The sequence below is a fragment of the Emydura macquarii genome, unplaced genomic scaffold (genome assembly GCF_026122565.2).
Source record: "Emydura macquarii macquarii isolate MOO-44397 ecotype Brisbane River unplaced genomic scaffold, CSIRO-AGI_Emac_v2 contig_1043, whole genome shotgun sequence".
In the NCBI taxonomy this organism is placed as follows: Eukaryota; Metazoa; Chordata; order Testudines; family Chelidae; genus Emydura; species Emydura macquarii.
In genome coordinates, this window is record NW_027131180.1 from 16,155,472 (window position 1) to 16,176,042 (window position 20,571).

Here is a 20,571-nt window from a genome sequence, read left to right on the forward strand (position 1 = left end):
TTTCACTGGCCCATTCAATCTCAGCTTTTTCCTCCTTTGTGGATTCCAGGCCCACAGAGACCCCTCCCTGATGGGGAGAGGCAGACAGTGCCCTGGAGGCAGCTGGTTTTCCTCTCCTGCATGGGAAGTTGGAGGGCAGGAGGATAGGAGGAAGACCTGTATTATGTATGGAACAGGGGGATGAAGCAAGCCACTGTATTTACAGAGGGATTTGAATCAGTACCTGAATCCAAACCCTACCCCTCACAAAACTTTGGGGAAATCTGTACCCTGATCTGAACATCTGTAGCTTGGGCCAATCTATAATCTTTATTAAACTGGTCAGTTTATTTTGATAAAAAGGACATTTCTCCCTAATTTCAAGATCTTGGCTTTATTTTAGAGCGAGGAAGATTAACATTCACTAGGGGAGAAAGGATTGCAAACATATACTTACCAGCGAAAAAGGCACATAGGTCATAAATGACCATTAGCCTAATATAAAACTCAAGGGAGCACCCTCTCTAAAGGTGAGGAGAATGAACAAATGAACTAGTAAAGGAATGCTATAAATAACAGAAGAATAAAGTTAATAGGATGTGTCATTTCCTTCTGTCCAACACAGCACTGCCCTATCAGCAAGAACTGCTGCACAAAGCAGAATTCAGCACAAGGGCTGGCTGGCCCTTTGATGCAAGCTGGGCTCAGCCTTGACTGTGACTTAGCAGCTGCCCCTCAAGCCTCATGGAGCTGATCACAGAAGAACTAATTAGTGACCCACCTGGGTGTATTGGAAACTGACTCCAGCTGTGGTGATGAAGTAGGGAGAGAACCACTTACACAGAGCTGAGAACCCACTAGCGAAAGGGGAGTTCTCATCTAGGAAGACTTCTAGCAGGTGTCTGCACAGACATTAGACACCCAGGGCTGGCCCACGAGGCTGTTTAATTGTGGTGTAGGTGCTCCGCTGGCAGCTGGAGCTGGGGGATCCTCCTACCTTGTAGGGTCCTAGAGCCCAGGCTGCAGCCTGAGCCTGAACATCTACACCACAGTTAAACACCCCCTTAGACTGAGCCCCATGAGCCTGAGTCAACTGCCACAGGCTGGCCACGGGATTTTAAATGCAGTGTAGATGTACCCATAGAAAGCAGAGCAGGTTCCTGTGTGAGAGCCCTGAGCCAGGACGTATGGGAATAAAGGAAGAGAAGAGAAGAGTCCAGCAGTGGCAGAAGTGCTATTAGTTATGAGAAGTTTTGCAGCAAGGAAAGGAAAGCTGTCAGAATCCTTGGGGAAAGGAGACAGTAGGGGAAGCCTGCTGGAAAGGTGAGAAAAGCTCTGTAGGTGTTCGGAGAAGGGGCCAAAGAACAGATGACTTTGGTGGAGCCCAAGAGGACAGAAGAACTATTAGTGTGGGTGTTTGATTTTAGACTTGTAGTTATTTCAGGGTGGATTTGAACTTCACATGACTTGGCCAGAAGATTGAGCCACAGAAGACCTGGAACCAGAGGGAAGTGGCCTTGAGGAAGTGCTGGAGCAGAAGATACGTGGTGACATCACACAGGAAGGTGCTAAGAGGGTGAGCATGCACCACTGGAGATCTTTAGTTTGTCGTTTCCCTTTCTTCTAAGCAAACTTTTTATAGACGCTTGTAGACAACCTCTGGTTCTGGTATTGTTCTGTAATAGTTGCAAAGATATTCCAGAGTAGACTTTCTGGACTGTGCTTAATTTTTTCTAGTCACTCTTCTGTACTCATCTAACTTTAAAGTTCTTTATTTCACCACCATGGGAACATCTAGCAATGGGTGGTCTCGGGATGGATGTCTGCTGTAGTTAAAAATGTGGCTGGCAATCTAGCACAGTGTTTATTAGTTCAAATTAATCCCTGATGTAACTCCTTTAGAGACAATGTGATGATACTAGGGATATATTTGGCCCATTATGTCTACAGTAAGGTCACACCACCTTGAGAGAGGAGAATACATAATACAGGTGATATGAGAGTTCTTACCCAAAAGCATGTGAAGTTGGGTGTTTTTTAAGAATATCTAGCTATTATCCTCCTGTAATTCTTTCCATAGCTCAAAATAAATGCATGCTTCAAGAAAATTCAAGTTTCAGTAAAACTGGGCAATGGTGACATCATGGGATTTAGGCAGGAGACTTAATGGAACAGTGAGATTGTTGATTACACTAATGATTCTGCTAAAAAAAAATCTATGATAATAGATCACATTACTAAGGGGTGGACATGCAAGACTGGTGTTTTCAGCATTCTAAAAAGTTGAGTAACTGGAATTGCAAAGTAGATACAAAAATATTGTCTTTCAGTTGCCAGATGCTCCAGGAAAATGCTCATTACAAATATATATATATATATATATTTGCTTAAATGTACACAAATTACAATTTCAGGTTTCCCCCAGACCATTGAATATTTATAGATAGGAAGTTCTCTATTTTTACACATCAAAATGTTCTCCTTGCAGAATTTCACAGCTTGAATTTCTCACTGAAAACATTTTTATGGGGATGTTGCTGTCATTTTCATATTACAGAGAGATGTTTATGTTTCATGTACAGCAGCAACCCTTTTTTGTGGCAGTTAGCAGCTGTATGCTAATTTCCTGAATTCAAAGAGGGACATTGGAAATGTAAGTAGGGTATTAGCATTTATTACTACACATTATTTGCACTGGGTCTGTTGAAGTTTCTAGTGTTGAACCTTTGTGTGCATAAGAAGAAATTACTGAGCAATAATAAACTAGGAGCTGAATCCTACACTATTAAAGTCAATGGGAGTTTGTCACTGTATTGTACTGGAGGGTGATCAGACCTTTGGAGGATGACTGAGAGTAGGTTATAGTGAAAAATGTTGGCACCCTGTGTACTTTGTATCAGAATTGTGTTATATGTGAGGCCCTTTGTTTTCAATTTTATTCTGTTTAAAGTTTCCCTGGAATTTCTCTCTGTTTGATACAAAAATTTTAAAAAGAGTGAAAATCAGTGCCCCAAATTAACTTTATTTTTCTGGGTAAATATGGGGGATAATGTTTTTCTTCCTGTCCTCCCATCCCCCAACAACAAAGAGAAAAATAAGAGTACTGAAAGTAAAAGCAGTTCAGTGCCAGGGGAGTCTGGACCCGGGTCACCTGTCCAGAAGGAGAGATGGAGGCTCAGTAACTTGGCCAGCCCAGGTTACCAAGCTGCCGTCGCTCTTTCTGGAGTAGGCCAGGAAGAGGTGGAGGAGGCAAGGGTGCCATTTCCTCATTCTGCCTCTTCCGCTTCTGGGCCCACTCCAGAAAGAGAGACGGCAGCTCAGTTACTTCGGCCGCCCAGGTTCCTGAGCCGTCATCCCTCTTTCAAAAGCAGGGGGCAGGTCCAGGGAGTTCAGTACTTTTTTTTTTTGTATAGGAGTGGTCCAAAATTCAAGTGAAAATTGGTTAAAAACCAACTATTAGCTTTTGTAAAACCTCGGACAATTTTGGTTAAAAATTAGTAATATATGAAAATGAAGGGTCTTAATTATATGGTATAGGCCCTGATCCTGCAGCCGGGTCCATTCAGGCAGACCCCCTGCATCCATGCAAAGACTAAGGCTCTGTACAGGCTCAGATGTCCATACATATGGATCCAATAGCAGAATCAGGGCCTTCAACTGTAATCTTCTGAGGCCTGGATCCACCTTTTCTTGTTTGTTCCCAGTGCCAAGTTCACTGGCCATGCAGTCAACATAATAATAAATAACAGCACTGTATGTTAGTGCCGGGGTTGCCTTTATAACATTGGCTAGCAGGATGGCTTCATGGTATTTGCACGGTTTATAAAATAATTCTAAACTTTATAATAATTCTTTTGACATCTGAAAATAAATAAAATCTCTTATCTGTTTCCTTCCGTTGAATGCACTGGTTTGTTTCTGAGTGCTGGCATGTTTCCTTCCTCCCCCTCTCCCCCAAAAGATTTATTGAAGCAAATTTAATGCTGACAAAAGGTGCCATAATAACATCTTTCGAATACTCTGTTTACCTACAGAACAGGTCAAGTGACAGTGCAAGTTTTCCTACATTATTCTTCCATTTGTACTCCTTCCTGGGCAAGAGTGATGGCCTCTAGGGAGGAGAGAGTAACTCACTCTCCATGACCATTTATGGTAGGTATATGCTAGAAGAAAGATGTGTGATAGCGAACACATTGTAAAATCCTAACATAGATGAGCAAAACTTGTATTAGTTCTACCTCAATTTAGCTAGTTCAGATGAACTGTGGGCAACCAACTAAATCAAGGTAAAACTACAACTTGCCCTATCTACACTTGGAAGGGTCTTTTGATATAGCTACATCTGCATATTGTAGCATATAATGTTAGCTATCAAGTTGCTGAAACACCCTTTGTCCCTTGACACTTCCAAATAGGGTGTAAATTAATGCTATTTCAGGTGGTTGTTTTGTCGTGTACACACCGGTACTGTAAGAAACTCTATGGAGAACATCAATTTGTTTTTCATAAACTAATAAATAGCTATCGGAATGTAGTGACTTTCACTCACTACTTAACTGAGGTGAAGTTGAGTCAATAACTTACAGGTGAAAGACTGTATAGAGTAGACAATGGCCAGTCTCCAGAGTCATCCACTCCACCCGCCGCCTTTATTTTGAGAAGGCAAAGGTTGTACAAAAGAACAATTGCACAGACCTGCCTTTGAAAACAGGGGTGGGGAGAGGGGAATAGCACAGAAGTTCACATTCTGGCTCTGTAAGCTTAAACTGTGTCCCCTGATGAATCATCATATGTCCGACACAAAGGAATGGAATATGCTAGTGGCAAGGAATCTCTGGAGAACTGTGAATAAAGAAAATAAATGTTGTATATCTAAGTGAACAAACAAGTGAGTAATTTGCATAATTATGAATAAGCCGATATGAAATGAGTTGTCTTTGGGAAAATGGCTGCTTGAAAAAGAACCTACCATGGCTTCTTGATAGATTTCCTCCCCCCACCCCCCACCCCCCGTCCATCAGCAGTGATATTCCTACCGAAGTTTGACAGAGATTTTATTTTTCACATTTCATTTCTCTTGCCCTCTAGTTCCAAATGTTAATGTCAGGTACCCTTGCAAACACAAAGGGGGTCATTTCTTTTCAATGGTTATGAGAGACTTGGTACTATTTCACCCCTTAATTAGGCAAAACTTCCATTGACTCTCAATTGCCTGAGTAAAGAGCATAGGATCAAGAGCCAGATTATGCTTCAGGATCCATGCAGGAGTGGGGAGTCATCTTCATGGGAATATCACCCCTTCCTGTGGCTCCCTGGATAGGTATGTAGGACAGTGTTCTGTCTAGCAGCTGTAGGTAGCATGGGCCATAGAGTAGATGGGCCTGGGTAGGGAGGGAAATGGTAGGTGGGAGCAGGATGTATCATGTTCCTTTCCTTCCCCAAAACTTGAAGAGATTATCTGGAGTTCCTTTCCTGTATGTGGGTGGCCTCCAGTGAAGCAGGTTTAAAGGTCCTTGCATCAAATGGTGCTGGATTTTGCCATGAGTGGAGTATTCTGAAGCCTCACCAGAGGCCTGTAGAAATTCTTCATGTTTCAATCTGTATGCTTCAACTCAAGTTTTTTGTCATTGGCACTCAAATTTCCTTCTCTCTTCATCCAGCCCAAGGAAGGACCATGGGTATTTGTGTGGGCAATAGGGACGAGGGGGATCTCTGAGATCCAGGGTGTCAGTGGTACTAATTAGTGCATGGACATAATGACTCATTAGCTATGCAACTCCTTAGCCTTTTGGTAGGCTGTTGCTGTCCTGGAGCATGTTTTAGCATGTAGTGAGGTCCATGAGCCTAAATGTGGGGAGAGCTGACTGCTGACAGAATGAGGAGATTGTCTGAGATATGGCTATACTGTGATGTTCTCTGTGATGATGATTAGTGCAAAGAGCAGGCCAAAGATGTGGCTGGCTATGTGGGTTGGACCAGCGATAACATGCGAGAGTCCTGAGAGAGAGAGAAAATGTGTTCGGGGATTTTACATCCAAGGCCTTGTCACCATGGCTGGGAAGATGAGTTTTAGGAGCTTCATCACTATTACTGATGCTATCTCAGACAGCTCCTTTGTGAAACTCTGGTTATTTGAGTCTATGGATGATTAGAAATCCCACATTGGCATTAGCTTTGGCTCTGGTATCATGTGTAAAATGGAGGAGTTTGAAGGATTTGGTATTTCCTGGAGCGCCTCTTCCATGCTGAATTTGAATGACCATATGAATGCTATTCTGCCCACCCTCTTGTCCACTCCTGCCTTGTGATGTGTTGAATAACCTCAGGGAGGGAGGGAAGGGGGAAGAGACAATATGTGCCAACACAAGATTTGCAGTGTCAGACAGCCAATTTTTGGTGATAAAGTCTAGATCTGGAGCCTCATCCACAATGAGGACCGGGATGGTCTGATGCCTGCTGATCGTGGAACTCATGTTCATCAACATTGGTTTGAGTTCCCAGGGGTTTCTTGCATTTGTATTGTTCTTGTGTACATATGATATCTGGGAGCAGTGAATAGACAATAAGCATCTGGACTTAGGCTTCCTGGGTCTGTGTTGCCTCTTCCTGTTAAGTTTAGGCTAGGAGAAAGGATGGAATGGCCCACCTGAATAGGGTGGCTGGTCCAAATGGACCTGATCCAATCTCCATTGAAGTCAGTAGAAAGTTTCCCATTGACTTCTGTGTGGCTTGGATCAGGCCCACTGTGTGCTAGATGTTTGAAGGTGAGCTCAACCCTGATCTTCTGGAGCTGCAACACCTAAGACTGGAATAAAAATGGGTAAGCAGGAATTCTGAAGAATGTACTGTACTTATTTATTATTCAAAAGCCCTATGCTGATGATGGCATGTGGCAGGATTTTTCAGCATGCAATAGAATTTTCTGAATCTCATAGAAGAATCAAACTTGTTAGCTGTCTCACTCTAGGCAAGACAGAGGATCAATTCTCATGTGACAGACACAATTTAAAAATCATGTGCACAAATACACACATTCGTAATATACCTTTGTCACATTCCTCCCTTGATTTCAAAGGTGGAAACCTCTCTTGAGAGATGAGTGAATATTCTAGTCTCCATCAAACCAGGAGATGCTTGCACTGCATGATCAGATGGCAGATCCAGGTAGCTATAGGTACAGCAGGTGTTCCTTCCCTCTCAGATCAGTTTACAAGTTGGTAGGCTGTTGACGCCAGCAGATGAAGATACGGAGCACCTCAGGAGTCTGCATCAAGGAGCAGAGCTGAAAATTGAATTAACTCTTATTAAAAAGGGCAACTGGGAAGGCTGCAGAGCAGCCATGTGTATAGGACATGGTACAGCACATCTAATGAAAACCAATACAAAACACACTGGATGGTTCAAAAAAAGTGTCAAAATGCAAACTCTGTGTTTTCCTGCGATCATCTGTTTTTTGGGTGCAAAACTTTTCCCTAAAGTGCAGTAGCTCAGATCACGACCCTGGCTAACTAACCAGGTCTGGCTCCTTGTAAAGCTTCTTTCTAAGGAATCAAAGGCCAAACAACAAAGAAAAGGCACTGCTAGTATTTATAGAAATAGAATACTAGCCAGAGTCAGAGCCCAAGTACAAAAACCAGAGACAGATTCCCAGTACCAATATTCCCAATACTATACTCTAGAAATATCTTGTAAGGGACAAATGAGTAAGGCAATAAGAGAAAAGCTTTTTTTAAACTAAAAATCAGTAACAGCATGAAAGTTCTTCAAGATACAGATATTGTACCCAGGGGTGAAAATTGTTCTCTTCCCGGTCCCTCAAAACAAAACAAACAAAAAAAAAAAACCCAAAACACAACTACACAAGTGCAATAGGAATTAGATAATGAACATATGTGTACTAACTACATTATTTACCAAACATGTACAATGGGGGTCCCCACACAAATTTTTCACGAGACAGATTGGTTCCAGCCCAAAGTTTTTTCTCCAACAAAACTCCCATCCAAATCAAGGAAACAAAATAGAGTCACTCATCAAAACCTATTATAAGGCTCTAGGCAAAACCCCTTAATATCTACCCCCCACTCTGGGATCCCCATCTCCCTACATCCGGTCAGCTGACCTGTGCAAACACTCACCATAGCCCCCTGTACTTAGCAGGTCTTGAGTCTATTGCTGACTGGTTGCTGAAGGCAGAACAGAAGGGATATGGACTGCTGGAAATGGGGCAAGGCCGGGTGGGTCCTAGGGAAGAGCTCTGGTGCAGCAGCCAGTCCATGGTAGCGGTGAGGAGCAGCAGCACTTGTCAAACCACTGCCCATTCAGATATGGCCTCTTCATCATGATGGGGGGCAGGCAAAATAGAGCGAGTGGCCTTGTGACCTGGAACACAGGGCTCAGGTCATCACAGACGCGCTGTGGGGCCAAACCGGAGCAGTGCTGCGACCCCCCGGTGCATCAGATGGCAATGCCACTCACTCGATTTTTGGCCCCGTGCCTTTTCTCCCCCATTGAGTCCAACCTGAAGGGGCAGTGGAGCTGCCAGCACTGCTGCTCCTCACCGCTGCCCTGTCGCAACTGGGTCTTGGGTGGTCAGGGCCGGTGTCCAAGGTCAGAGGCCTAGGTCAGGTGTCAGAGTTGAGGCTGGAGCCTGAGTTCCGGACCCAGTGCGGGAATAGAGCCGAGTTCAAAGGCAGAGTCAGGGTCTGTAGCCAGTACAAAAACCCAGCATCAGATTCCCAATACCAAAGTCTCAGGGCAAAGCTGGAGTCAGAGTCCAAGTACTGAAGCCACAGAGTCATCTGGAGTCAGAGTTCAAGGGTCTGAGCCGGGGTCAGGGGTCCGAGAGCAAATCAAGATGCAGGTCTGTCACTATGCATAGTGAGGTGTCTGTGTCACTGCACTCATTCTGGGCTCAGATAGGGTGCCTGGACCAATCAGGGGCCATGAGGTAAGCTGTCAGTCCAGCCTTCTGAGGTGGTACTCATTGTGGTGTTTGGCTCCACACATTCTGGGTGGGAATGCATGCAGCCCAACCGTGATGGCCAAGTAGGCAGTGGCATGGAGATGTTGGCTGCTCCCCCAGAACTGAGTTCTATTCCAAACCCTGCAGAACCTTACGCTGCCGTGAGGCCAGCTCTAACCCTGCCAATGGTATCCACCATATGTGTGGCTGTGGGTGCTACTGATACACAAAACCCATGTTGTTGTTTTATTAGCGATGGGAGCAAACTGGAACATCAGATCTCAACTTCATCCCAAATTTTGGGAAAGTTCACATCCAGATACAGAGCTAACTACTAGATTCTTTGATAGCTGTGATGAGTGTAGTGTAAATTCCCAGACAGATAGACTAGATAGCCAACCTTTCTGATAACTTCTAACACTATAGCAGAGAAAATAAATAAACTCCAGGGACACAGGCTCAAAGAAAAAATCAGTTTGGCTATAAACAAACAGTTTTATAAGCACTAGTTATGGACATTTCATGGGGAATGGGGAAGTGCTTTCCTTAGGCTGAAAATTTTGGTGAAGCCCCCTGCATCATAGGGACTGACAAACTTTCTAGAGTGGGGGGAAAGTTATTTAGTGAATAGTAAATTCACCAAAAAATTCATTTTTTCAGGACACTGAAACTATTTACAAATTTCGGTTGAATTTGGCAAGTAGTTTCAGCTGAAAAAACCAAGGGGGAAAATGGAAATTTTGTTTCAATATTTAAAAATAAAACTTTTCAACAGTTTGAAGCAAAACGTTTTATTTTGACAATTTCAAAATGAAACATTTTGACTTTTCATTTTAAAACAGCTTTTTGATGTAAACTTGGTTAATTTTTAAAAAAGAGGTTGAAAAACACCCAAAATGCAACCTGAAATGAAACAAAAAGCACATCATTTTGAATAAAAAAACCCATTTTTTTTGCCTCAAAACGTTTTTGTTTTTTGGTGAGAAAAAACAAAACAAACCTCAATTTCAGTTTGAACTGAATAGAATTTCCCCCCCCCCCCCCCCCCCCCCCCCCCCCCCCAGAATTCCCAGTTTGGCTCTCAAACCTAACAATCCATTATACCCTCAGCTTTAGTCTTTTCACTAACAAGAAACACCTGCTCAGTACTAATCCTACCGTATCTAGGGCTAGATTTAAGTGCTAATTATTAATTCAAAGAGCCTTGTACTGGTTTTGAAGGATATAAGAAGTGCTTTGTTTCTTACCTGATTGTCTTCCTGACAGGGAATACATTTATGTATGTGCTAAAAGACCACCATCTCAACAAATAAATTGGAAAGAGTGTTCCACAGTGAATTATTCCTGACAGTATTTAGCAAAAATGTTCCATCAAAATATGGGCCAACAGTATGTAATGAGGAAGCTGCCTGTTGCAACATAATATTAAAGGTTTCACAGTACTTAGGGCTTTAAGAGGCTTGCATAGACGTTGCCATGAAGCAATTTAGTGCCCTAGGTTTTCAACACTGAATAATTAGAATGGATCAAAACATTAGATTATACAGTGAAACAGGAAAACTACTTGGGTGTGGTGCATTGTGGCATTTTGCCATGTGCATGTCCACGAAGGGAAAGGTACGTCACATGTACTTTTTGACTAGTAAGTCACCTGGGCTATTACGCCACTAATCTGTTATAGAATAGTACAGGTTAGGTAGCATCATGCATCCCAAAAGCATCATGATGGGTTTTGTGCCTTATTATGATGTTCCTGGGACTGGCTATTGTTAGACAATGGATATTGGAGGAAAAGGCCCAGGTAGGGACCACTGAATTGTGGAACTGAACGTATGGTTACATGGGTGCTGTTAGAGAGAGGGCTTTGGATTCTTCAATTATGGGATGTTGTTCCAAGAAGGATTGCTAGGAAGAGACGGGATCCACCTAACAAAGAGAGGGAAGAGCATCTTCGCAGACAGTCTTGCTAACCTAGTGAGGAAGGCTTTAAACTAGGCTCACTGGGGGAGGTAGACCTAAGCCCAGAGGGGAAGTGGGATACTGGAAGGAAGCACAAGGAGGAGGGTGCAATAGGGGAGGCCTCCTGATTCATATTGAGAATGTAGGGCAATTGCCTTAGGTGCCTGTAGATGAATGCAAGAAGCCTGGGAAACAAGCAGGAGGAATTGGAAATCCTGGTACAGTCAAGGAACTATGATGTGATTGGAATAACAGAGAATTAGTGGGACAACTCACATGGTTGGAGTACTGTCATGGGTGGGTATAAACTGTTCAGGAAGGACTGGCAAGGGAGAAAAGGTGGAGGAGTTGCACTGTGTGTAAGAGGGCAATATGATTGCTCAGAGCTCCAGTATGAAACTGGAGAAAAGTCTGTTGAGAGTTTCTGGGTTAAATTTAGAGGCAAGAGCAACAAGGGTGATATCATGGTGCACATCTACTACAGACCATGAGACCAGGAGAATGAGGTGACGAGGCTTTTTTCAGACAACTAAGTTTCCAGATCACAGGACCTGGTTTTCATGGGTGACTTCAATCACCTGACAACTGCTGGGAGAACAATACAGCAGAGCACAGACAATTCAGGAAGTTTTTGGAGAGTGTTGAGGACAACTTCTTGGTACAAGTGCTGGAGGAGCCAACTAGGAGCCATGCTCCTCTTGACCTGTTGCTCACAAACAGGGAAGTATTGGTAGGGGAAGTAGAAGTGGGTGGTAACCTGGGCAGCAGCGACTATGAGATGGTCGAGTTCAGGTTTCTGACAAAAGGAAGGAAGGAGAACAGCAGAATACAGACCATGGACTTCGGAAAAGCAGACTTTGACTCCCAAGGGAACTGATGGACAGGATCCCCTGGGAGGCTAATATGACGGGGAAAGGAGTCCAAGAGAGCTGGCTGTGTTTTAAAGAAACTTTGAGGGCACAGCCACAAATCTTCCTGATGTGCAGAAAGAATAGCAAATATGGCAGACGACCAACATGGCTTAACAGAGAAATCTTCAATGACCTTAAACGCAAAAGGGTAGCTGATAAGAAGTGGAAGCTTGGACAGATGACTAGGGAGGAGTATAAAAATATTGGTCGAGTATGCACGGGTGAACTCAGGAAGGCCAAAGCATAATTGGAGTTGCAGCTAGCAAGGGACATGAAGGGTAACAAAAAGCGTTTCTACAGGTATGTTAGCAACAAGAAGAAGGTCAGGGAAGATGTGGGCCTCTTACTGAATGGAGGAGGCAACCTAGTGACAGATGATGTGGAAAAAGCTGAAGTATTCAGTGCTTTTTTGTCTTTGTCTTCACAGACAAGATCAGCTCCCAGACTACTGCACTGGGCAGCACAGAATGGGGAGGAGGTGAGTAGCCCTCAGAGCTGAAAAAGCAAGTTCAGGACTATTTAGAAAAGCTGGACATGCACAAGTCCATGGGGCCAGATGCAATACATCTGAGAGTGCTGAGAGAATTGGCTGATGTGATTGCAGAGCCATTGGCCACTATCTTTGAAAACTCATGGAGATTGGGGGAGGTCCCAGATGATTGGAAAAAGGCAAATATACTGCCCATCTTTTTAAAAAGGAAGGAAGAGGATCCAAGGAACTTCAGACCAGTCAGCCTCTCCTCAGTCCCTGGAAAAATCATGGAGCAGTTGCCCAAGGAATCAATTTTGAAGCACTTGGAGGGGAGGAAGGTGATTGGGAACAGTCAGCATGGATTCACCAAGGGCAAGTCATGCCTGACTAACCTGACTGCCTTCTATAATGAGATGACTGGCTCTGTGGATGTGGGGAAAGTGGTGGACATGATATACCTTGACTTTAGCAAAGCTTTTGATATGGTCTCTCGCACAGTATTCTTACCAGCAAGCTAAAGTATGGGTTGGATGAATGGACTATAAGGATAAAAAGCTGGCTAGATCATCGGGCACAATGGGTAGTGATCAACAGCTCGATGTCTAGTTGGCAGCTGGTAACAAGCGGAGTGCCCCAGGGGTGGTCGGTGCTGGGGCCGGTTTTGTTCAATGTCTTCATTAATGATCTGGATGATGAGGTGGATCGCACCTTCAGCAAGTTCGTGGATGACATTAAGATGTGGGGAGGGGTAGATACGCTGTAGGGTAGGGATAGAATAGAGTGACCTAGACAAATTGGAGGATTGAGCCAAAAAATAATCTGATGAGGTTCAACAAGGACAAGTCCAAAGTCCTTCACTTAAGACAGAAGAATCCCATGCACTGCTACAGACTGTGGACCAACTGGCTAAGCAGCAGTTCTGCAGAAAAGCACCTGGGAGTTACAGTGGACAAGAAGCTGGATATGAGTCAACAGTGTGGCCTTGTTGCCAAGAAGCCTAACAGCATATTGAGCTGCATTAGTAGAAGCGTTGCCAGAAGATTGAGGGAAGTGATTATTCCCCTTTGGTCGGCACTGGTGAGGCCACATCTGGAATATTGCATCCAGTTTTGTGCCCCACACTACAGAAAAGTTGTGGACAAATAGGTGAGAGTCCAGTGAAGGGTAATGAAAATGATTATGGGGCTGGAGCACATGATTTAGGAGGAGAGGCTGAGGGAACTAGCCTTATTTAATCTGCAGAAGAGAAGAGTGAGGGGGGATTTGATAGCAGCTTTCAACTTCTTGAAGGGGGGTTCCAAAGAGGATGGAACTAAAGCTGTTTTCAACGATGGCAGATGACAGAACAAGAAGCAATGGTCTCAAGTTGCATGACTCCTGAATCTCACACAGTAGAGCTCATGGTGTACTGCTAATCTGTGCAATTCTTCTACCTGGCTTAGCAAGGGCTGAGCATATTGTAGAGTTTGTTCTAGTTTTCTAATACTCTCTGCTGGCTAATGAGTGGAGTGGCACTGATAGCGGCAGCTTGAAGCCCTGTCTACTCTATGGAGTGGGGAGAAGGTGAAGCTGCTCTTGCTGGGCAGGAAGGGCAGGGGAGAGGAGTGGGACGCAAAGAGAAATGGAGAAGAAAATAATAATTTTTTAAAAATTCCTATTTTTGGTTCTGTTTTGTGTGACCAGTTTTGAAATTATGGGTCTGTTATACAGCTGTTTGTACAGATCAAGCTTGTTACTTACCCTATTGCTCTTAAATCTGAATGAGTAGCTCCAGTAAACATCCAGCCCTGGGAAGAGCAGTTGGGTCTGGGGTGTGACTGTTGGGTATGTGAGTGTGCTGGTAGCATGCAGAAGGGCTAAGGCCTGGGGTGTAATGGAGATAGCAAATATTTCTTAACCTTGCTAGCATGAAGTTCCTCTTCTTCTGCTTTGCCTTATTTCTTCCCACCCCCTCCAATTCCCTCCCACACTGTTTTATCCCCTGCACTTCTGACACATACCACAGCCTAGCTGTCACTTGCATAAGACAGCAAAGCTAAAATACGATAGAAAGGTTGTAATACCGTGCAGCCTCACCAACAGTCTTTCTTAAATAACATAAAAGGCGAATTCTCATTCAGGTAATGTAACCCAAGCACCATAACACCGAGAGTGTAAGGTATATATGGAATCTTCCTAATACAGGGTTCAATTCTGCAAGGCATTCAGAGCCCCCAGCTCCTAAACCCTTCAATGGGAGTGACATAATGCAGGAGGCAGCTCTGAGGGGTGTGGTTCATAGATCTTAACTTTTACATCCGCTTCAGTGAGGGCTAGAAAATGTGACTCTGATCATTTTTGAAATGTCATTCCCTAGCAATCATGGTAATCATTGTGCAAAACACTAGCATTCAAGATGTTGCACTGCACTCCTGTTGAAGGTATTCCTGCAGAATAACCTACATCTTCCAATCACTGTTGTTGAACATCACTTAAAATCTGTAGTCTGGGGTGCTCTTGCCTTAATTGGCAGGGAGTGTCTATAGTTACTTGATGCACTGAGAAAAATCCAGTGCAGTCAATTATTTCTAGTTACAATCAGGTTTACTACCAGGCTCGGAATCAGATGGCCAGCAGTGGCATAGAATCAAACTGTATACATCTATTAAATCACATTGGACTTTATATGAAACTACAGCTGGGTACATGGCAACTCTCTCCACCTAGTGTTCTGATTTTACAATTCCCCCTTTGCCCCACTAAAAAACAAATATCTGAAACATTAGGGATGGGGAAATTTGTGGGGTTCACAGAACCATAAAAGGGGAAATTTCAGAAACTATTGTTCACACCTAGGGTGACCTAGATTTTGTTGCAAGAACACCAGAAGCACCGAATTCTTCAGTGTCTGCATGGGCGTGACAGGACTGGGGGAGAGAGGTGCGGCAGCTGAGGGTGGTCGCGTTGGGAGCATTTTGACAGCAGGGAGGGAACTATGGAATGTTTGTCTGTCCCTAGGGAGCGCAGGAGACTTTGGCAGTGAGGTGCCTCCCAGTCATCACCCTCTTATCACTCGCGTGCCAGAGGGAGAATTTTGGGAAGTGAGGTGAGCGGGCGGTTTCAAGAGGCTTCTGAGGGAAGTAGAGCTCGGACAGCAGGGCGAGGAATTCAAACTGTAGGGCGTGCCGCTTGGAGCTGCTGGATGAGTAAACATTTTGGCAATTGAGAGGTAGGGTCAGGTTGAGAATGCTGGTCACTTGTGGGAGTGTCTGCTCTCACCTTTTCCTACCCCACTAGTCCTGCAGCCCCTGGACCATGACTTCTTCTTGCCCTGCCCAGTGCCACGTTCTCCCTATCTTAAACTTGGAGCTCAGTTGGATCTGGCATCCAGATAAGATGTTGATGAGCTCTATCGAAATGGCTCTAAATAGATCTGTGCTGGGCCCCCGTGCAGCCCTCCCCCAGTGAATTGTTTGGTGCCTTGACACGTCAGGGAATCTTGGGCACTCCACATCCACATCTCCTGCAGCATGGTTTGGTGACCACAGGAATTCAATGGGAAAATGCTACACTAGAAACCATCACAGATGTACCTGAGCCCCAGCTTCACCTTGTCTGTGCTGTGGGGGATTTTGACTGGGAGACAGACTGTTGTGCCTGGAGAAAGTGACCAATAATGAAAGAAAATGGAACAATGGAATTACTTTATAGTTTGCTGGCACAAACCTGGACATTCACAGGAAAATAGTACCTGCTTCTTACAGTGCTTTTCACCTGTAGATCTCAAAGCACTTTGCAAAGGAGGTCGATATCACTATCCCTGTTTTACAAACGGGGAAACTGAGGCACAGAGCAGAGTAGTGACTTGCCCAAGCTCACCCAGCAGGCCAGTGGCAAAGCTGGGAATAGAATCCAGGTCTCCTGAGTTCCAGTCCCATGCTGTAGGCCACTCCGCCTTCCCTGTTCAAATCCTGTCCCCGTTTCTCCTTTTATCTAAATAAAACAGGCATAACCCTAAAAACATGGACAAGACTCCCATGTCTGTGTCCCACAAAGCTCTTGCACCATCTGTAAATGATGAGCTCTGGGACTTCCCACCAACCAGTCTTGCAAAATCCATTGCTGCAAACTATTTGGCTGCTAAATAATAAAGCAAAATAAATTTTTGTGTCTTTCTGCCTCAATGAACTGGAAAAATGCATCCTTCCTTTTCAAACAAACAAGCACAGTAAAAAATGCGACAGTGCCTCCAGCCTGAGTTTTCTTCTTTGTTTCAATTTCCATTTCACCACCCAAATCAGGTCTATTAAAAAATGCTCCATTTTTCAATAATAGCATTGTCTTGTTTTTGAGTGTATTATTGGGTTTTATCAGCAAGCATTTTTTTTTTTTTTTGGTGCTCATTGCAATGAACTGCAAGATAAAGGTTTAAAAAAAACACATCGCAAATGTAGCCTGAATGATTCAAGAACACTGCCTTTGCGGGCTTTACTGACGTAACTGGCAGGAGATAATTACAGAGACACCTGCTGAGGGCCAGAAGTGAGTTAATTCTCCTCAGCCAAATCCTAGCTCCTGAAGGAGCTGCCGCAGAGGCCTTGGGTTAAAATAGACCTGGAGAAAAGCTGAACATGAATGCCAGATTTTTTTTTTAAAAGGAGAGTTCCTTGCAGCCTGGTCACAGATTCTCTCTTATGCCTTTGTAGAAATAAAAATGAAGCAGGCAGACTGTAATTGGAATCCTTTTGTTAGTATTTATCAGTCCAAAACAGCCTCTTCCTACAAGGTTTGCAGTACTCTGGAAGCACAGACATAACTTAACCAGATGATTTCCTAAGAACACTGTGTGTTCTTCTCAGTTCTCATTGTATGGACACCATAGGACTAGCAGTACAGTCCTCTAGAAGATCAGAGCGCTGTTAAGAGATCCTAGCTGATAATTTTTGTGTTTTAAGTCAAAAGCTGTCACGCCTGTAATTCATCAATTCCCGTTTATCACTCAGCCATTTTCTTTCAGAGGCTCTAAGTCATAGGGGAATTCTTGCAGCAAATTCTGGTTTTAAACTGAAATCCAAATAATGAGATCGTATTTAACAAGACAGTTTTAGGCTTCCAGTAAACTGTTCCCCTAATGTTGCAGAATAAAATCATTTTGTAATTCACAGGAGCTCTGGGCCTGACCCTGCCCTCCTGTGCAGGAGAATTGCCCAGTGAAATCAGTGGGGAGTTTGGCCAGGATCAAGAGTGCAGGATGAGGCCCTTTGTTACATTGGTAATGTATTTTCTTTAAAATTACATAGGTAACCATTGTTCTTAGGGCCAGATTATGAGCCTGCCTTGATTGGCGTTGGAGGAGACAGCAAGAAACTGCCTCAAGCTTACATGGCTGCTCAAAGGTAGCAAGGTAGTAGTCCTGCATTCTCTGTTTGCTGGGGGGAGCGTGGACTGCTCACGCCTGCTCCTCTGAAGTAGCAATGCTGCTGGAAGAAGGTGGCAGGAGATGGGGCTTTGGCCCTGCAGTCCCTCTGCCCCAGCCTCTGGAATATAGCTGGTCTGCCAAAGGAGGCATTCGCATCAGCCTGAATACCAGTGCAAAATGCATTCCACTCCCCTTGCCATCTGCATGGAACAGTGCTGGGAAGAGTGTGCCTGCTTGAGGTATGGCTTCTACCTCCCTCTCCTCCTGGGACAGGGCAGCCCTGCCTCAACCCCTGCTTCAGGTTTGTGGCAAATGCTACAGTCTTGCTCTTAACGTATAAAGTAGTTTGTGATCGGGCACCGATGAGCAATCTCTGGCACTATTATTGTGCTGCAGTCCAGGTGGAGTTAAAAGATCCCACAGGGCTTTACTAAAGACCAGGGGCTGAAGCTTATTTCAGAATGCAAGTGATATCTGAACGTAGATAGGCAAAGTTGACACCCAAAGGCTAGCTCCAAGCCAAGTTGCAGAAATTGGAAAAGCCCGTGCGATTTCTGGGCAAAACCCAGTCCTTCCCAGCCTGAGGAGTCCCACTACATAAGGCCTTTAGCAGGCAACTTGGATTTTATTTAAGCATTGAGGCTGAGTTGAATTGTTACTTTAAAAAAAAAAAAAAAAGCCTGGGGGCCCAATTCTCTGCTGAGGTAAATCATCTTAGCTCTGTTACAATCAGTGGAATGCCGCTATTCACACCAGCTGAGGATTTGGCCCTGTAGTCCTAGATTTTTAAGGCCAGAAGGGATCATTATCATCTCGTCTGACCTCCTACATAACACAGGCCATAGAAATTTACCTAGTAGTATCTGCATCAAGTCACTAACTTCTGTTTGAGCTGCCGCATATCAAACAAAGGCACAGGGAGGGGAAATGACTCCCCCAAAGCCCCTCCCCCCACCGAGCAGTGGTAGAGTCAGGAGTAGAACCCAGGTTTCTGATCTCTCAGTCCAATGCCTGATCCACATTGTCTCTAGGTTGTCTGGGCTTAGTCTCCCAAGCCAAGCAGTGCAAAAGAGGAAACCTCATCAAATATTATTCAGGCTCTGACTAAACAAAAATCTCATGGCCTCATCCCCTATGAGGGTGGAGAGGGACTGGTTGTGGACGCAGAGAGGGCAGGAGCCATTCACAACAATCTTCTTAGGAAATGCCCAACATGAATAGTGAAACCCAGATAGTTGCACTGTAGGAGCAAGCGCTGAATCCGATGCCTGTACTGTCAATGTATTTGAGCCTCTTACTGCACATGAAGATGGGACAACGTGATTGTAGGTCCCTGGTGCTTGCAGAACATCTTCAGACATCCTATGAGCATATGGCACAAAAAGAATCGCATCGTGGCTGTAAGCACTATGTTTCATAATAAGTGTTTGCAGGATGGGGCCAACCTTTTTTTAAAGTAAGATCGTGTGTCTTGAGTATGACAGCTACTATCTCAAAGTAAACTATCTTGTATTTTGCTCTGTAGAGCAAGAAATCATCCCATGATGGCCATGATACTAACATTGACCTAGCGAGAAAAAAACAAAACAGCTCTATACATCTTTATAGTTGCCAAAAGGTTTTGATACAGGTGTCATAAACATGTCTGAATATTGCATAGGTTACAGCAGCAATGTGTAGACTTTGCTGCACTTATTTGTTCCTGCAAGAGTAAATCTAACTATTGTAGGAGAATTCCTTAGGAAATCACCATTCTAGGAGAAGATTCTGGCTCCAAAGGTTTGAATGATTCCTAGTATGGAACTTACCCTTGATCTCAACTCTCACTCATAATTGACTACAGGTCATTGCAGACATCTTATAATATATGTTTCCTTGGGGGATTTTTTTGGTACATGTTACTGCTTAGTCAAGTGAAAAAAATGACAGTACTTGTTCCATTCAGGCATGAGTGGGCATTGTGCAGGATTTTCTCCAAAACTCTACATTAACAGTCCTGATTATCAATAATTCTCCATGCCATCCCTGAGACTCTTAATTGCAAAAAGTACATGTGTCTGGTGATATTGTGATGGGGAAAAGCCTACACTAAGGAAGAGTTTCTGGGTACATTTACACCAAAAATGAAGGTATAATTTTAGTATGGGTAGGCATACCCATGGTAGCTATAATATAGGTAATAGTAGCAATGAATCTGCAGCAGCAAGGGCTAGTAACCCAAGTATGAAAGTCCAGAGAAGAGCAACAAAAATTAAAATTAAAGTTCTGGAAAATATGACCTACAAGGAAAGATTGAAAAACATGGGTTTGTTTAGTCTGGAGAAGAAAAGACTGAAGGGGGACATAACAGTTTTCAAGTATGTAAAAGATTGTTATGAGAATGATGAAAAATTGTTCTTAACCTTTAAAGAGAGGACCAAGAAGCAATGGATTTAAATTGAAGCATGGGTGGTTTAGGTTGGACATTAGGAAAATCTTTCCAACTGTCGGGGTAGTTAAGCACTGGAACAAATTCCCTAGGCAGGTGGTCGAGGTTTTTAGGAACAAGTTAGACAAACAACTGTCAGAAATAGCCTAGTTATTACTTAGTCCTACCTTGTGTGCAGAGTATTAGACTAGATGACCTACTGAGGTCTCTTCCAGTCCAACACTTCTATAATTCTATGTACCCAAGATCCCCAGAAGGCTTATACCTAGCCCACACTGAAGCCATGCCACCATGTCTTTATTACTATCGTTACTCATGCTTGCTAGATTAAAGCTAACATGGGTATACCTACCCATGCTACAATCACTCCTTCACTTGCAGTGTAGACATACCCTCAGTAAAACAACCAAATTGTCATCTTGGTCAGATGGAAATCCAGCTCTCTGAAGGTCACAAGCA

The 20,571-nt window shown here is 43.9% G+C and overlaps 1 long non-coding RNA gene across 2 annotated transcripts in view; it reads left to right on the forward strand.

The window, feature by feature from the left end:
• Positions 1 to 946: 946 nt before the first annotated feature.
• Positions 947 to 20,571, forward strand: part of LOC137151098 (uncharacterized) — a 41,802-nt gene continuing 22,177 nt past the window's right edge. For both annotated transcript variants that reach the window (XR_010919173.1, XR_010919174.1), the window contains exon 1: positions 947 to 1,555. This is a non-coding gene — a long non-coding RNA (uncharacterized lncRNA). The remainder of the gene's footprint in view (positions 1,556 to 20,571) is intronic.